The sequence below is a fragment of the Etheostoma cragini genome, chromosome 3 (genome assembly GCF_013103735.1).
Source record: "Etheostoma cragini isolate CJK2018 chromosome 3, CSU_Ecrag_1.0, whole genome shotgun sequence".
Lineage (NCBI taxonomy): Eukaryota > Metazoa > Chordata > Actinopteri > Perciformes > Percidae > Etheostoma > Etheostoma cragini.
In genome coordinates this window covers 1,404,302-1,422,714 of record NC_048409.1, presented here as the reverse complement: position 1 = coordinate 1,422,714, position 18,413 = coordinate 1,404,302, and the positions used below count along the sequence as shown (strand labels likewise).

Genomic DNA, 18,413 nt, shown 5'->3' with positions numbered 1-18,413 from the left:
TATGACTCAGCAAGCCTCCTTTATTAAAGCTAATAAGTGTTCTATTAGTAACAGAGTCTGGAATCTGGTTAATAATTGTCCAGAGATACATCTTCACACTTTAATCAAGGCACATATGTGTATTTATATATATGACTCACCAAGCCTCCTTTATTAAAGCTAATAAGTGAGCTATTAGTAACAGAGTTTCAACACATACAATGCATGTGGATGATGATGATTATTTTGATGGTGGTGGTGTTGTACTTTAAGGTGGAGGAAAATTACTAATAATTTTACATTAGGCAGGTTTGGTAACATTAAAAAAGGTAGCAAGATTTGAAAATAGCATCTCCTTGGGGCTCCGAACCACACACTGACGTGCACGAGAGCGGAGAAAGGAGCGCCGTTTCACTTCATGTCTCATTCACCAGTAAGAAAATGCCTGCTGTTATCAGACCGAATGTTTAAAAGGAACATGACTACTGTTAGCAGGGAAGCGCATTAAGCTCCGGCTTGTACATGGGAGGGACAAGGAGGCATTTCATTGGCTCTTTCCAAGCTGACCGCGAGGCAGTGATTGGTCAGAGTTTTACAGGTTTACAGCAGCTGCAGATGACAGATATTTTTTGCTATTTTTTCATAGCATATACGTGATTTAATTACTGTTGGGGTGTAAAGACCATCTCAAACCATACATAAAATAGTGCATATTGGAAATAGTTATCAGCTGTTCCTTTAACACTTAGTTAACGTGACTTGTGAAATGCAAAATATTTGTTCTTAATGGGCAAGAAATGTTCTTGTTAAAGTAATATGGTCCTGTAAGTTTAGTGTAATTCTGTCTTTACCTAATAGTATTTGTGTACATATTTTTAAATAGTGTATTACCACAGTTAGCTTTTTTCCCAAAAGAAAAGCAACTGCTATTTTGAAGTTAGATACACTTTGCCACAAAGTAAACCTCAGTAGAACATTTCTTGACAGAAACTAGAGCGAGAGAGAGAGATCTTGTCAGATGATGTAATGACAGGCTGGATGGTGCCAACTTAATACAGAGAATTACACAGAGACACATTCAGTTTTAACTTGGAGATGTTCCATAAGTGCATCTACAGTAAGGATCATTCACTAGCTCCCTTTTACCATCTTAACTGAGACCCAGACTATTAAACATTGTGCCTCTCTGCAGACTACTGGACATCTGTTTTTCTCCAAATACAGACAAAAACAGGCTTTCTAGTGTGTGCAGCTCATGCACTCTTTCTCTCTCTCGTTCCAGAGGGCTCTTTCTGGAGAAGACAGACAGGAGTACTCCTCATGGTTCAAGGCACTGTCTGGGAAAACACATCATGAATAATGGAGAGGACAGTGGATGTGTTGCAAAAAGCCATAGTGAGACAGGGTTGCCAAAGCACTGCCTCTGTGCCATTTAAAAATGGACTCTTGTCAAGGGTAGTTCTTAGTTCAGATTAAAAACTGAAGCTTCATGAGAAGTGCAGTGGAGATTTAGTTAGATCACTGTAATGTGTGTGTCCTTCATTTGGCTAAATAAATATATATATGCGGTATATTTATTTATTGAAAATATAAAGTGTGTTTGATCTTAGATACAGGACCATCCTGTTCACTCGGCGCTCACTACACAGAAGCAGTGGCCTCCTAGCTGGCCTGAAATCCTCATGACAGATCTCCATGTGTTCTGAAAATAGATTTCTTGATTAACATTTAATGAGCTTAGAAGCCCTGAATCACTTGAAAGTGACTCCTGCTGCACGAGAGGCTCAAATGATCTATGTGTATTATATACTGATCATCTTAGAGATGAAAGAATAACTGCTGATATTTATTTTCTGTGTTGATTAAAAAGTGATTCACCCAATGTCAACGTCTAGTAGTAAGCAGAACGTTAACAATTTCATTGTTCCACCAGAATTTGTTGGTATGGAAGCCCTGAAAGGCAAGGTGTCATCGGCCAAAACCTTGAAATATTAAATAAGCTGACCTGTGAGAGGCAGCAATGTGCCGCAGGGCATGTAGTCTGCCCGAAAGCCAGAAGAAGAAGAGAAACAAGCCGATGTTTAACAGGCCTATACATGGAGCAAGCCTATTTTTCAGTCATCTGCTGCCATTACACAGCACCAACAGTGAAATAATACAAACATGTTGAAACAAAAGTTTACATCAGACACTTTAACCCAATCCGCGCTATACACAGTTCCATCATGTTTGAAATTGTTGCTAACTAAGAAGGTAAAACCTTTTGCGTATGCTGCATTTCTTTTCAATTCCCTTTGCATCATGCCCCAAGTGCTTCAGAACGGCTTTCTTGCGCCTAAAACAGCCTAATCAGGAAGTAAAATGTTTTACTTGTATGCACAAGATACATTTGTCATTACTAAAACCTAAGTTTAAGTTGCAAACAGATTTTAAACAGTTTTGGACAATGCAATATAAAGCACATGATCAGATCTCAGCGCTGCAGAGCGACCGGACAAAGATCACCATTTTCTTTTACATTACCTTTAGTCTTTTTGGATAGAATATGCCTCAAAAGTTCTTCCACCTTTTATATATTTTAAAAAATCTGTTTATGTTTTGTAACGGGTTTCTGGATTAAAAAAATACTGTATATTGGCTGATATATCGGCACATTGGATTTTTAAATAACTAAATATTCGTATCGGTATCAGCCCTAAAAATCCTTTATCGGTCGGACTCTATTCTGTTGTAACTTACTTGTGGAATCCATCCATCCTACGTGCTTTAACTGAACTACGTATGGACAAACAATTTCCCAGAATTTCTTTTTAAGAGAGTGAAGAATGGCTGTAATTTTTGGACTATAACCTTTCCGGTGCTGCTCATTGATGCCCTTTGACTGTGGCAGTGAGGAACCTGACCTTGACCAAGTCAACAGAAGCTATCTCTTCCTGGGAGCTGAAGGGCTGCTAGCCCGTGTGTCACGCTGAGCAGTGTGGTGATGCTGAGTACTGTGGATGGGGCTCCGGGTGAGCCGTCACAGGGACGCAACACCAGCCTCCTGGTACCATCTGTCAGTCCAGTGGCACAGCGCTCAGAGCCATGCATGCTTAAAGAGTATAGGTTTGAGATTGTTCGGAGGCGTTGGGCCTGTGTTTGAATATCAGAGGGTGGCTTAACAAAAGATGGAGCTCGCCAGCCTTTAATCTATTCACCAGAGCCTTAAAACATGTTGCATCCGCTCCTGTAAGAGTTTGAAACCTTCCTCTCTGCCTTTGACATGTAAAAAAAACATTCCCAAAAATAAAGGAATAAATACGACTATTGTGTTCCTAAGGAGACATAATATTTACGCGGTTCTGCAGGTTGCATACTGCTGCAAGAGGGGATTTCAGCTCGTTTTTTTGCCAGATAAGAAACAAGAGCCCTCAGACCAGTGCCAATGATCAGCTGTCATACACAATTCAGCTATCTGCTCGCAGAATGCTGAGACAGTGTGGAGGGCTTAGAGTAATTATATGTTTTCTAATAGCTTTAAGCTAAACTATATCCAAAGAAATTGAATAAAACATCCTGGATAACCTATCAAGTTGAATTATTTAAAGGAAGGTAAGAAAGCTGAGGCTGAGGTACATTATTTGTAATAGTAGTATAAGGCAATTTATAGTTTCAGTCAAAGCAGGTAAGGGGTTGTCACATTCTGCTTGGGCTTTCCTGTAAGCTGTTTTTAATTCTTGTTTTTTGAAAGATCATTTTGTTGGGCATTTTTAGGCCTTTATTTTCATGGAGGGGGTGAATGCCATGCAGCAAAGAGGCTCAGATCGGAGTTGAACCCACAGCTGCTCTACCTAGGAGTAAATCTCTATGTGACCACCTGACTGACCACCCGTCCAAGGCTCTGTTTAATCAGCACATTACAGGTAACAGCAAGGTGTGCACAACTGAATATGTTCCAGGATAGCCGCGATTAAATGCTGCCAACAGAAGAATATACTAACACAATACTGACAATTCAGCATTTTTAGTTTGAGTTTAAGCTAAGGTGAGAGCCAACAGTGCCACTGCTGAGTTGAGCAACACAGTCCTGATTTCTCTCGGCTTTAAGGCTTACATATATTTAATTTGAAGGCAAGATTTGCATAACAGTCAGAAAAATGGAAATGATAGAATTTTAAATGGTGCACCGAGGCAGCAACAAGCAATCATAACTGAGTTCATTTTTATTTTTTTTAAACAGGCCACACCAGCAAAGGTGTGTTTTATGACATTATAGCAGGACATACTAAACTTCATAGGTTTAGCAAACAAATGACATAGCTGCCTCTTGGAAATCTTGGCAGCTATAGACCTTTTTAATTAAGTAGCTGACAAACACATAGGAAAATAGGAATAGAAATCATATTCCTTAAACAAAAGAAACATATTGAATCTGTTTGTACAGGGCATGTGGCTTACGGTTGCACAGGGATGTGAGGATAGATTCATGGTGTGCTTCCCTAATCAGGCTGGAGCCAAGCAGCACACTGCAGAGGTGGGCTACTTTTGGCTCATCAGCACTTTGCATCCCCACACTTCCTGACACAGTTGTATTAGATTGAGGCTGCCCTCCAGAGAGCAGGCAGGAGAGAAGGATGAGCAGCAGCAGCGGTAGCAGTAGTAGCAGGAAGAAAAAAAAGAGAGGCAGCTTTGTGGCAGCCTCTGGGAAATGGGAAGAGATGATAAGAGCTCCTTTGAAGAGAATTCATCCATTATATTTACTGAAGGAGGAATTTTTTTAACAGTTAATGTAACTCTGCTTCAACATTCCATGGAGAAACTTGCTATTTTAATAAAAGGCAGCTTGCACATGAAAACATATTGTTGGAGACATTTACCAGTCAAATATGGGCCAAATGCAAAGAAAATCCAGCATTCCAATCAGTTCTTGCTTTGCCGAGTCTTTTGTTCTGAGTCAAGCAGATGATTATGAGTTTAATGTGATGTCACCGGGGCTAGAAAAGGGAATGGAAGCAGCTCCGAAAATATGCACGGACCCCGGAAAAGAAAAATACGTGGGGCCCCCCCATCACAGTGATGAGAGCCGAACTGTTAAGAATAATCGACTAGTTGTCAACTATTGAATCAAACGCCAACTATTATGATAATCTATTCATCTGAGTTATTATGGTGAGTAAAAATATCTCTGAATCTAGCTTGAGAATATTTTCTGTTTTCTTTTCTCCTTTTTGACAGTAGACTGAATGTCTTTGAGTTGTGGACAAAGCGAGATATTTGAGGACGTCGTCTTGGGCTTTGGAATGCATCAATTGACTTGTTTTTAACCTTTCTTTGACATTTTATGGACCAAACAATTGTTCGATTAAGCAAGAAAATCAACAAAGAAAATACTGGTTAGTTGCAGCCCTAGATGAGAACTGAGAGTGAGAGGACAAGGTGTGTGAAGCTGCTCTTGGATATTTTGAGTCATTAAATCTAATTTTCTAAGTTTACTGTATCATCTAAAAACAAATACTAATATGTCCGGTAGTTAGAATGGCCAACAGCAGCCTACATCATTTTCATAGAGTATATTATCCTGTCAGATATCCAGGGTGGCTGAATTACAGTAAAAGTGACCCTGGGAACAAATATGGGCGTGAGTGTGTGAGCGTTTGTGTGTGTGTGTGTGTGTGTGTGGCAGGGGGTAGGTGTGTGTGTGTGTAGGAGGGGCTAGGTGTGTGTGTGTTTGTGTGTAGGAGGGGGTAGGTGTAGGTATGTATGTGTGTGTGTGTGTGTGTGTGTGTGTGTGTGTGTGTGTGTGTGTGTGTGTGTGTGGGGGGGCGTGGGGGGGTAGTAGGCAGGCTCTGTGAAGGCATCAGCGCAGCACCAGCTAGGCCACGCCACTGCAGACGTACCACAGGTCACCAACATCGCAGTGACAAGCCGTCACATCACATCACCCATGGCCATGTGGCTCACAGAGCCTCTGACACTGCTGTCGCCTCTCATCTACATGTCATTCTTAACCACACAGACATTTACTGAGGACTCAGGAACAATCCCATGCAGCAAGCTTCACTGTAGCTTCCAGAGTAAAAAGGATGCCTTCAACAAATGATTAAAAGTAGGAAACCACAGCATGTGTTCAAAATGCGCGGCTTTAATGCACATTAAGCAAAACTGAAAAATAATTTCCATGTTGAACTGCCACATCCTGATCTTTGGCCACAGGATAATTTGTTCCTATAAAAGCAACCACCACCTTTGTCTTCACTTAGTCATTGTAAGTGAGAAAGGCAATGGGCAGGAAGACACCCCACCATTTAACGAGCCCAGAGCTAGTCACAGATAACATATTATATAATAATCTTATATAATATAATTATCTTGCAATCCAACTGCATATAGGCTAAGATGATGGTAGCGCAAAGGGTTTAATTTAGTTTTAATTGGTCCAGCACCCTCTGAGCTGGAAACACCCTGTATCATTTTTTGCTATTCCAATCCACATTTAAAAGTGCTGCATGTTGTGCACCAAAAATGAAAGGACAGGATGACACGTTTCTTTAAATTGGTATACTGTATATGAACTGTGCCTGCTTAAATGTAAGTGGCAGGAGGTGAACTATTTTCAGGATGGGAAAAACTGCTTGAGGGTGTGGGTGGGTTAAGATAAATCTGAACATTAAAGGGTTGCTAACAGCCAAGACTTCAAAACAAGAATTGATCAACCCTGCAGACACCAGAGGTCACTGTGAGCATGACAAAAAGGAAAGAAAAATCCTCAAGTTCACAATCCTGGGTGTTGGAATAAGTTTTTAGAGAATGTAAACCAGGATAATACTAGCACTGAAACATGTGTCTTTAGGCAGCCTGGGGCTATATGACATTGGTTAACACATTAGGCTCTGTAGAGTTTTTTTCCATGGCATTACACAAGATGTAACCACTGCAGAGGTAAAACAATCATGTTGAAAGATAAAGAAAAAAGACACGGTGATGACTTCGGCTTCTCTGAAAACCAAACACTTGTTAAACAGGTCTAAGGCTCTCCGAGAACGTTTGTACCCTTAAAAGGCCATTGCCATACGACCACAAGTACCTTTTTCCCAGCAACCGTCAAACACAAGGCCTGCCCCAGGCCATGCCACAGGAAAAGGCCCATAAGCAGGGAACAAGTTCCCTTCCTGTTTTCAAAGACGATTCCTATGGCATGCGGAGCAGTTTCCTGCTCGCTAGGCTCAGTTCACCATCTCAACATCTGGCTGCTCTTCAGCATGCAGCTGCAGCACAGTGAGAGCCAACAGTGCCACTGCTGAGTTGAGCAACACAGTCCTGAGCCATTCCATTCATATCTCAGGCCACAAGAAAGAAAACCACAATCTAGCTTCACTAGCAGCCCACTAGGCTGCAGCTACTATTGATAAACTAATCTTTAATTGTAACAGTACTTAAGAGCTGTTTATGTCCTATCAAAGCTATATGAATTATGAATTGTTTGATGCTCCTTTTTAAGCTCAGTGACTGCTATTCCAAATCAGGAAACGATATTGGTCAATATCTGATTGCAGGAAAGTGCTCTTTAGCAGCATTGCTGTGGCGATTTCCCAGTGAAACAAGGATCCATTTTACATCCCGTGGGAAACCTGGGCTGAGTGGTTAATGCTGTGCTAATGCTGCTTCACTCAGCCAGGTCTTGATAAGCCTCATGCTTTTAGACAAGGGAAACACATTTAGTGTTTTTAACCGCTTCAATGGAGAAAGCTTGGAAAAATCCACTGGTTGTAAAGGGTATACTTGTTGTGTTTTGTCATCTCTCTCAGCTTTCACTTCAATTACACACACACAGACACACACACACACACACACACACACACACACACACACATGCATTAGACTGGCAACCAGTCGCACTAATCTGCACGCTCTGAAACAATCCTCTGCTAGTTTGGTTTTAAAAAGGGACTGCTGCAGCTAGAAAGTAAGAAGAAAAAATAAATGAGTGGGAAGCTTTGTTTGACTCCCACTCCTATCAGTTCTGACATTCCAAATAAGGTCTGTAGACCGGTGCTGGCAGAGACGGACACAGAAAACACTGCAGAGCTCTCACAGACTCAAACCAAGGAAAAAGTGTGTGTGTGTGTGTGTGTGTGTGTGTGTGTGTGTGTGTGTGTGTGTGTGTGTGTGTGTGTGTGTGTGTGTGTGTGTGTGTGTGTGTGTGTGTGTGTGTGTGAGTGTGTGTGTTTGGGAGGGAGCACTGGGGATCGCGGTGCAGAAAATGTGACCTCTAAAAATGTATCATTAGCCTGACATTTCCCAGAAGGACAAAAACAAAACATCACATACTGTATCTTAGATATTAGTTAGATATTGTACCATCATCCATGAATAACAAAAATTCAGTTAAATTCAAATCTGTTGGTCTTAATTCTAGTTACATGTGGCCTAAAACCCATCTGGTTTTTACACTGTTTAGACTGGTGAAAAGTCCTTGGATCAAGTTTGACAGCCACAAAAAGAAAAAGAAACCCAGGGGAATCATCAGGTAGAGCAGTAAATTAATAGCTGCACTAGATAACTTTGAACGCTGCTGGTGTGACATAACTTAGGTGTCAGGTTTGAACTCTTAAAGCTCTATTAATAAATTCCTTCCTCCACGACGCGATGGAGGAGGATCTGGCAATGCGAGACTTCCTGTGCACAGACAGCAGGGTTTCCCGCAGAAATTAGTTAATTAGTTAGTTTAGGTGGTAGGGTTTGAAAAACTGTAACCACATATTCAACCACTTTATCGGCATTGCCATGACTCACTGTGACTTCAACAGAACTGCAGAGCCAATGTAGTTTGCCCATGCCTTTGCGTGTGTGTATGTGTGTGTGTTTGTCGGAGCTCCACTCGCTGTCAATATGCGTAACACGGCGGATATCGCAATAAACATAAATATACATATATATATAGATATATGGTTGTTTTTTCTGACAATATAGTCAATGCAGCATGCACGTCTTGCTTAGGCAGCCGCCTTAACTGCAAAGTGCTGCAGGAAAGGCCAACAGGACACTCTTCTTAATCCCTGCCACAATTTGAAATTTAGGCTAGCAAGCACAGCTTTCATGTAAAAGGTAAAATGTGTATACTCCTTTTACATGTAGAATACAAAAATAACCATTTCAAGGGTTGCTTAAATTGCCTTACCATAGAGCCCTGCAGGTTCTGAGCTTACCACTGTCTGGACAAGAGGTGGCTCTCACTGTGGCAGGGAGAGTTAAAGGTTGGCTCATCAGAGCCTACTGTACATCTCGAAGCAAGTTTCTGCATGCCGCCAGCTCTGTGTGTGTGTGTGTGTGTGTGTGTGTGTGTGTGTGTGTGTGTGTTTGCCTGTGTTTTGCCCGTGTCTAAGTAGGCCTTGTGAGTCAATGCTTTTTACATGCCGCAGCTGGTGAGAAAGAGACAGTGTGCTCTCAGGTAATCTGTCCAAGTGGGGAAAAAATACTTTCCCATGATGTGATCACAGCCATTCATTCAAAGTTAAGAGAAACATAAAGCAACCGCTGTGATCAACCTGATTAAGAAGATTTGGGCTGATAAAGACACGTGGTGAAAGAAATGGTATCCGAAGTATTCTATCTCATCCAAAAAAATAATCCATAGCAATTACAAGCAGGCCCTCTGTACCTGAAGTGGCATCTGGTCAAGTACACATCAAGTTATTTGCTTGGAAAGACAAACTGTTCTTAATGGTGAACATTGGTTTAAAGGCCAAGTCCCAATCCTACTAGTGATAAAAACATACTTTATACTACAGCCAAATACATATCTGCGTTCTTTTATCCTGACTAAACATAGTGAATCAAATTTAAAAAAACATTTACTATAAAAAGTACAATCCTGCTGCTACTTCAACAGGCACTATATGTTAAAGTAGTTTGTATTAGTGTATGCTGCAACTAAACAGAGTGAATCCTGAAAAACAGCAAAGAGAACTGCTCAAACGAGGGACTCATGGCCATGTGGTTATCGTCACAGCATCTGCTAAAGGAAGGAGGAGGCACACAATGTGGCCCTGCTCCCTCTGCCCGGTCTGTATGGGCTGTAGAACAACAACCTCACCTAACCGGACAGAGGCTGTCATATGGCAGATAAAGTAGCAGATTGCAGCTATGGGCCAAGTTGGAGAAATTGGATTGGGTAGCTGAAATGGGAGTTAATCAATCTCTCACTTACAGTGTATTCTACACAAGTTCCCCAGCTAGCATAATGTTGCTACTGGAGGCTGAGCAAATCTGATAATTGTATACATTAAGAAGACATAAGCATGTGTATTATGGAAGTGTTTATTGTCTGAGGTTACCTTGGTATTCTGTTAGAAATGCAATCGCAACTAAAAACAACATTTACTTTAAATGGCGATGTGAGTGTTTGGGATATTACTTCAACGTTATCCTGCTGTCACATTAAATTACACCCTGTTAGGTCGAGGCTGTGCACATGGAACTCTCTGTATTTCCATCCCCGGATGTGATATTTGGTTTAGGTGGAAGAGATTATCCTGCTTGCTTGTGTGGATTTCACAGCTCAAGTAGCAAGGCGTCCCTTCACTGACTAGACAGCTGTTTTTTTCCCTGCTTTGACTACTTCAGGCAAAACAGATGAGCTTGGTGATTCAAACTCAGCCGAGGCAGCATTATAGAGGGGAAAATTCCCTCTTACCAAGTGATTTAATTCACTGGGAATGACAAAGAGGACAACGCTGATAAACACAAGTGTCAGTGCTTTGAAAGGTTATTCTGGTATAATGAACTAAAGGATACATTTTATAAATATTTATAAATCCTGGATATTCTGTAGGTCTTGGTCCATTTAAGTGACAATTTAAAGACACAAAATAAAATCTATGGTGAACACATACTAAACTGCAGGTCATTTTAATGGCCCGTGTCATTGATGTAAATGAAGCACATGGTACACTGAGACAGATCTGGCTCTGCAGTGGAGTCCAACCCCTGGCATCAATCCGCAGGACAGAAGCAGCTGCAGCTCTAACACTCACTTCTGGGTGGGGCATGTGTTAACAGTGCCACTACATTGTTGTCTGTAAGAAGCAACTTTATAAACGAGAGCTTGATAAGGTGCTCCTGGGGATGTCAATAATTAACCGTAGAAACATGAACTCTGCACTAGAAAAGCTCCTCCACATTGGTATGTTTCCTTATTGTGATGTCATTTCTTGAAGTAAATGCTTTACATCCCTAAAATCAGTACAACCTAAGCTAAAAGGTTACATAAGTCAATAAAATCATAATAATTAAAAGCATTGAAATTGTGTCATAAATGAAAAAATTAAAATAATCGGACATGTGTTTTCATCAAAGTTTTCTACATAAACACACAAAACATAGGACCAAAGGAAACCAAAGGATTTTCAAAAGGACAAACATGGACAAAATATTTCTTAACACTGCAGAAGTAATTTGAACTATGTAATTTTTGGGGTTTTTGAAATATGCAAATTTTTATGAGCAGAGTGTAAAGGTGTTTTGAACGTTTTGTCACATAGCGTGATGACATCATCACGAGCGTGCATCGCACAATTCATTCTCTAGCTGTTATGGTTTTATTTTAGAACCATTTAAAAAGGGTCATGGAGACAAGGACCATGGACCAAACAAGGTAATCCTCGCCACCGCTAGTTACAAGCCCCATTTTGGACTTGCTAGTTAAAGCTAACTTGACACTAGCAGGTTGGGTTCTAAGCTTTTTTCTGCTCAGTTCATGGCTTTCACGGCTGACTGGTCATAACACAGTGCTCTGGGACACACTATATCACTAAGTCTACTACATCAAGGAGGACTGGCGGGTTAAATCAGCTGTCTCAAACATGTAGCGTGGAGTATGCCAAGCAGACACACAGCTGACAGCGTGGCCGGTGGATGCGGTGGATGCTGGCTCGGACACATGGTGCATTCTAGTTGAACTGGGATGTCAGAATATTACATTTTCCAGTCGGAAATGTCAACTGGAGTCGGATTTCCCACTCGGAAAGTCGGGACAACCTCACCACCCAATCCAACGTTGCTGCTCCCAGCATCAACAGTAGTGAAAGCTCTATGACTCTCCTGTTTTTTGCACTTTTGCTAAATACTGTATATGTCTCATTAAATCAGCCATACACACAGTGCTGTCCATCTTCCATCTGTGGACATGTTCCTAAAGTGCACGTACAAAATGCATTGGACGCAAAAGCGGTTCCAGGAAAGTGGCGGATGTCCACAATAATGCAAACAAAATTGTGCTAGTAGTCTAAGCCGGCAGCTGTACAAATTGATTTCTGAGGCTTCTGGATGTTTAAACTGGGACTAATTTGCCTGCTTGTCGGTTAATAGCTTATGATTGGTTAATGAGGGTCGACTATTGGTCAGAAGAAAAATCTAAATTAGCATCCCTAGGTTCCACTCAGCCTTGCTGCCAATATGTTGTCCAAGTGGCTAACTGTGGATCTGCAACACAGAAGCAAACAGTTTGTACATTCAACTACAAAAAGGCTTTATATGTACACAACTTTTTATCCCTTTCCTTCTTACTTTCCCAAGCACTCCACCTTGAAGGCAATCTGCAGTCTTCTAAATGCAAGTTTGTGACTTACAAACCAGCTCCACAGTTAACCTCTTAAATTAAGAAAAAGGACACAAATATGGTCCACTTAGCAAATTATGTCCAGACCTCAAGCAATAAAACCGTTCCCTCACACATTCTATCAGCATTTGTAAATATTTGGATTGTTTTCAAGATTTCAAGCTGCTCTCTGATCTTGTTACATTTCTGGGAAACTAATCTCAAAAGAAAGGGGTCTGCAGTCGTAAATTCCTATGTAGTGCCAAGGCTGAAGTTCAAGATATGACGACCGATATATATCTCAGTATCAGCATCTTCCATTGTTACAGGACACTGACTACAGAAACAATTCAACAGTATTAGAGAAAGTTCTGTTCTTTAAGGACACACCCCACCCAACTACACTACCTAAGCAATCTGTCAAGTGAAGTGAACAAGGATGTGAGGTTAGGAATGAGTGGGCTTCAATTCATTAATCCTATTTGACCATGCTCTTGTGCAACTGAACCACAGAACACTATGCTGGTAGTTTATGGCATTAAAAAGGCTGGCTTTGTTGCCGGATGTGGGGAAAACATCCAATAGACTCTAAAAAAAGCACAGGAAGGAAACTGGGGGTGGGGTGGCATTGAGTAGCGATGGGGGTGTGGTGGTGGAGAGTGGGAGTGAGAAAGGAATGTTCTCTTCACTCTTGTTCTCCCTCTAGTTATCATCCATACACACACATAATAACCCCACTTTCTTACTAACAGCTATGAAAAGAATGCAGCAGCACAGTTTACTCTCCGTCAGCAGAAGGGCAGGGCAGGAGAAAAAGCCTTTACTTGCTTAACGATCGTTTGCCATCAGTTCAAAAGAACCAGTTGGCCCAAATAAATTTACAAGGGGCCCTATGACAGGAACCGCTGCCTCTGGCTATGTACTTACACTGCGTGATTAAGCATTTTCTAGCCATCTCTGACATAAAGAGACAGAAAAATCTTTTTCAAACAATAACAGTGATAATATTCTTTCGTTTTACGCAGAATTCAGTCTGATCTCATATGCCACATGTATAAATACTTCTCATTCTTTTGACAGGCTGAGATAGTAGGAAATTGATGGAGAAGTGTTTAATAGTTCATTGATTAATGATCATTAGGAGGCAGCACTTCACATACTTCCCATCCTGAGCCAGATATAGTCTGAAATGATGCAAGTTTGGGTCCACTTAGCTAGCATGAAGTTGATTCTGGTGTAGACCCCTCATGGTCTGGGTTTGTGTGCCATGTTAATGTGTCCAAGTGACTAGAACAACAATTTTTGAACCTGGTCCAGTACTAGGAAAGCAACGGTGAAAGAAGCAACGATGTGACATTAAAGGGCAGTGGCGCACCATTAATTTAAGTCAGGTAATTAGTACTGTTTTGTCACTGACATGCTCAGTATATTATTCTAAGTGGCTGACAACATTATGGAAAGGATCTCTACAGAGGTCAACTCTTTTGTTAAAGAGTAAGATCCTTTTAGTTTACTATGAACCAGCCCCGAAATCACCATCACCAAACCCACCAGACTCCATTTATATAAACAGCAATTCAAGGTTGACAGAAACAAAATGCTGTCAAAAGCCTTCTCAGTTTGCCTTTCCACTGTTCCAACAATCACCACTGAAATAATTCCTTAACTCAGCCATTTACATGTGAAAGTGGCTCTGTACACGCTAAAAGTATGATTATTTAAATGGAGTCTGGTGAGTTGGAGATGGCTTCAGGGCTGTTTCTGGTTAAACAAAAATGATCTTAATCTTTTTTTTTTTAGTTACTCTTTCACAGACGGTTCTGGGCACCCAGATAGTTCAGTTGGTAGAGCAGGCACCCATATTATGGAGGTTTACTCCTTGTTGCAGCGGGCCCAGGTTCGACTTCGACCTGTGGCCCTGTGCTGCAAGTCATTCCCCTTTTGTGTCTTCAGTTGTAAAGGCTGAGAAAAAAAGTTCTATCTCTGTACAGATCCTATCCATAATGTTGTCAGACACTTGGTAACGATCTGATCCTGTCAATGGAAGAAACAGCACTTTAAGTGGACGTACTGTACACTGACAATGTACGTTTTCCCTTTAAGATTACATTGCAGCTCGGTTATTGGCTGGCTGCAGCGTTGCAGTGTTCTCGCTCAACACTGGACCAATTTCAAAGACTTTTGTTCGTCACTTAAACACCAACGCATGGGAAAATAGGGTCCATGTTGAAAAATACCAAAATTACCCTAGTCCAATCAGCAGACTACACATGTGATCTGGTTTTGCCCCAACTTTGCAACATTATGGTGCAATAATCTAAATGCTTAGCTAAAATAGTGTGCCTCATTTGGACTTATTCCACAACCCCACTATACACTTATAGGATTCAACTCCTTAATTGCTTTAAGACTCATTCTCATCTCCTGCAGGCAACATTCACCACCTGGCTTTACCAGATGGATTAGACTTACTTTGTACTTTTTGAGGGTGGAAAACTGAGATAAGAAAACGTAAAGGGGTTAAAAATCCAAATTTAAGAGAATTAGGAACCATTTCTGTACTACCGTGAGAGCGTGCAGAGGTCTTTAAAAGAGAGGAAGAGGTTGAAAATGAAAGCCCTTACCATGATAGGAATCACCTTCCTGAACTTCCCTTTATTAATGTGTTTTTTCTTTTCTCTGTAAGATTAGAATACACCTAACAACCATAGAAACCACTCTACATGTAATCCAGCACAACACCCCAGTGTATATTTATCTGATACTGAAACTAATCAAAGCTGCCATAAATGTTAAGCAAATCACAACAGGAACTCAAGATGAATATTGCAGTTATGTTTACACAACTTGCATTAATTGGCTGACATTAAGAACAAACTTTAAATAAGACTTAGAAGCTGAAGGCAAATCTGTCCTCCCATCCATCATCCAGGCCAGACTCTGTTTCTGTCTGCTACACGATTTCCGTGCGAGGCTCCATGTTCCTGCTCATTACCCCTTCATGTAATCCATTCACAGTGGGAAAACAGATTTCTCTCACGTGTCATGCAAAGGCCACATAACGTTTACATTGTGAAACATTACGCACGTTTTCATTCCACTTCAGAATCAGCTGTTGGCATCATATGAATTAGAGGAACTGCTGTTTGCCAGTCAAAATCCTGCACTAGGACATCTGCAGGTAAAGACTTTGTCTAAAAACCAAGTCAAAAGTAAAAATATGTTTTGATATTAAACTGGAGCCATGGTATCATTTCAATCATCAAATTAGTAAGCATTGGAGTTCAAATATATGCCATAATGAGTACAGGCTGAAATTAGTTTTCACTGACCCCCATACCATGCAGCAGCCCTGCCACTGTAGGCCTGCTTCCTGTTAAAACCAGACTGTAGTTGGTTGGACGGGGCAGGTAAAGCCCAGAGACCGTCCCCTGGTTTCACCTCCTGTGTGCGGGAGATTCAACAGCAGTGTCTGTGTGTCTGTAGGTACGGTGGAGAGAGAGCAGGCGCCGGAGCGTTGCTCAGCACCGTGACGTCTCACCACAGCACAGCACTAACACAAACATTCCAGCTGCCACTTCTCAGCCTTACTGGCAGAGCCCAGGCGAGAAACAAGAGCATCTATGTTCCTCCTCTAGACCCAGATCTGATGTTCCAGACAGGCTGGTCTAGCACTGAAATGTTTAAATTCAGATGTGACAGCTGTGGGATTTTGAAGGCGGATATAGCACAGATGCTTATATTTTATAAGCAGTTGATCACCAGAATATTGTGATTGATATTTAGTTGCTTTATATACAGGTCACGCTCAGAAATGACAAGGATTTAGTTGTTCCCTGAGCTTTCTACACTCAGACGGGTGGGGAGGCCTCTAACATTGCAACTACTTTGAGAAAATTCCAGTTTATTACAAATGTCTTGCAACAAATTGGTTGTAATATTATTGTACTCATCTGGGATCACAGTAGCATCGCAACAACCGAGTCCGAAGAGGCAAAAAATGAGCGGTCAGATGATCAGACAGCTTAAAGTTAAGCCAGATTAAATGACAATTTATTTAGAGGTAAAGCCAAAGGTCATAGCACATCCCTAGAGTTGTTAATCCCTTATTGCATTGGAACACTGTGTGCACACAACTAAGGCAAGTATGGTAGATCCCAGTGAAACTGTCATGGATATTTGGGTTGACTTTGTTTTGCCTCCAAATAAATTAGCTAACCTGAGTCTGATGGTCTGAACACTCATTTCTTGTCTAGTCTGAATCCTTTTTAACAATGTCATCACCTTCCCAAATATTATCTTGGTGGGTAAAATATTATCAAAACCAACAAAGCAATGGCCAAAACTATGAAAATAAGATCCAGGATGTTAAAAAAAATGGGAAAGCGCTTTAAATTCTCCACTGAAGCATCTCCATAAGGCAGGGGCAGGCCGTCGCGCCATCCATGATAAAATCTCACCACACCGCACAACTGACTGAAAAGAAAAAAACAATTAAACATATTAATTTTCTGTGGTCAGGCCTGATATTTTATAAAACTTCAACATAAGCTCAGTCTGTTGTTTTAACTCCAATTTAAATGCTCAGAAGATAGGACGGCGTTCACTTTGTGCATTTAGCCACATGTTGGTATTGTCACTGCTGAGACAGAGAAAAGGGTATGCACATTAAACAATTTTTCTTCAGAGGAAAAGAAGATGCAGAAAAGCAGATGTCAAGGACTAGAGACTGTAAAAACAAAAACTGTAACAATGTAAACTTGAGAGGAATTTGCTATTAGTTCCTGTCCTTCATTTCAAAAACAGTGTCAGCAACCTTGCGTTTGTGACTTTCACCTTCCATATATTTCTATAATATTCCCCAAAGGACAACAGCAAAGGACAGAAAATTACCACTATGCAAATGGGGTTGAACTGTGACTTAGACCACAGAGCACAGGAGCGGGAGGGAGAGAAGAGAAGAAAAAGTGAATGCTTGTGCCTCTTTTCAGCACTCCGCAGCTCTGGAGCCTGGGAACTTCAGCAGCTTGGCCGGGCTCTGAGAAATATCCTGAGCTGTAATGTAAACATGTCTGAACTCTGATCTAGCATGGCCCTCTCCTCCCCCTCCCCCTTCCCACTCTAACCCGGAATTCTGTGCAAGGGGCTTGCCAGTGACATCAGGAGCCCACTTTCTCATTTCCTGAGCAGGGTAATGACCCTGAGGAGAATGGTGTGTTTGAAGTCCTGCAAAGAAAGCTGCTTAGCTCTGAACCCAATTGTTCCTCAGCAGATGAGCGAGATGGCTGATTATATTAGGCTTTCGAATGGTTTTGTCCGATTATTAAATCTTGTTGTGAACCTATAAAGCCAGGCTGGAGTAAAGGATAAGAGCAAGGTGAGGAAATTATATCAACATGGTAACACATAAGTGGACATCCACACCCAGTCCCCCAGGGGGAACTGTGATAATCAGATCTGTTTACAACTATAGCTACAAGTCCAGGGAAATGTGACATATCAAGTGGCTGATCATCAGATGAGTGTGACAACCGTTAGATAGATAAGTGCCTGTTTATCCAAGCATCACACAACTGTCAGCTCTAAAACAAAACCTCCATTTATTATTAAATTAGTGCACAACACTAAATGGAAATACTGGACAGAAAACAGGACTACTGGCTGTGTATTTTCTAGCCTTTGTCGTGAACAAGGCAGCAACATACTGCTTGTGTTTCCTTTTGCGTACAATTTGTCCCCTCGATTCACCTTCCACGCACTGCACATAAGATACACCTGAACATGCTGGTTCCCACAGGGTTCCTGTTTCAGCACTGGGTAGCAAAGCACTTGTGGAAAGACACTCCAAGGCAATACCCTC

The 18,413-nt window shown here is 41.3% G+C and overlaps 1 protein-coding gene and 1 long non-coding RNA gene across 2 annotated transcripts in view; one reads left to right on the top strand and one right to left on the bottom strand.

Moving 5' to 3' along the window:
* Window positions 1-18,413, bottom strand: part of zmp:0000001236 (mastermind-like protein 2) — a 37,152-nt gene that overhangs the window by 9,142 nt on the left and 9,597 nt on the right. The window lies entirely within an intron of this gene.
* Window positions 6,900-18,413, top strand: part of LOC117941640 — a 16,383-nt gene continuing 4,869 nt past the window's right edge. The window contains exons 1-2 of the long non-coding RNA XR_004655938.1: window positions 6,900-6,910; window positions 14,521-14,527. This is a non-coding gene — a long non-coding RNA (uncharacterized LOC117941640). The remainder of the gene's footprint in view (window positions 6,911-14,520; window positions 14,528-18,413) is intronic.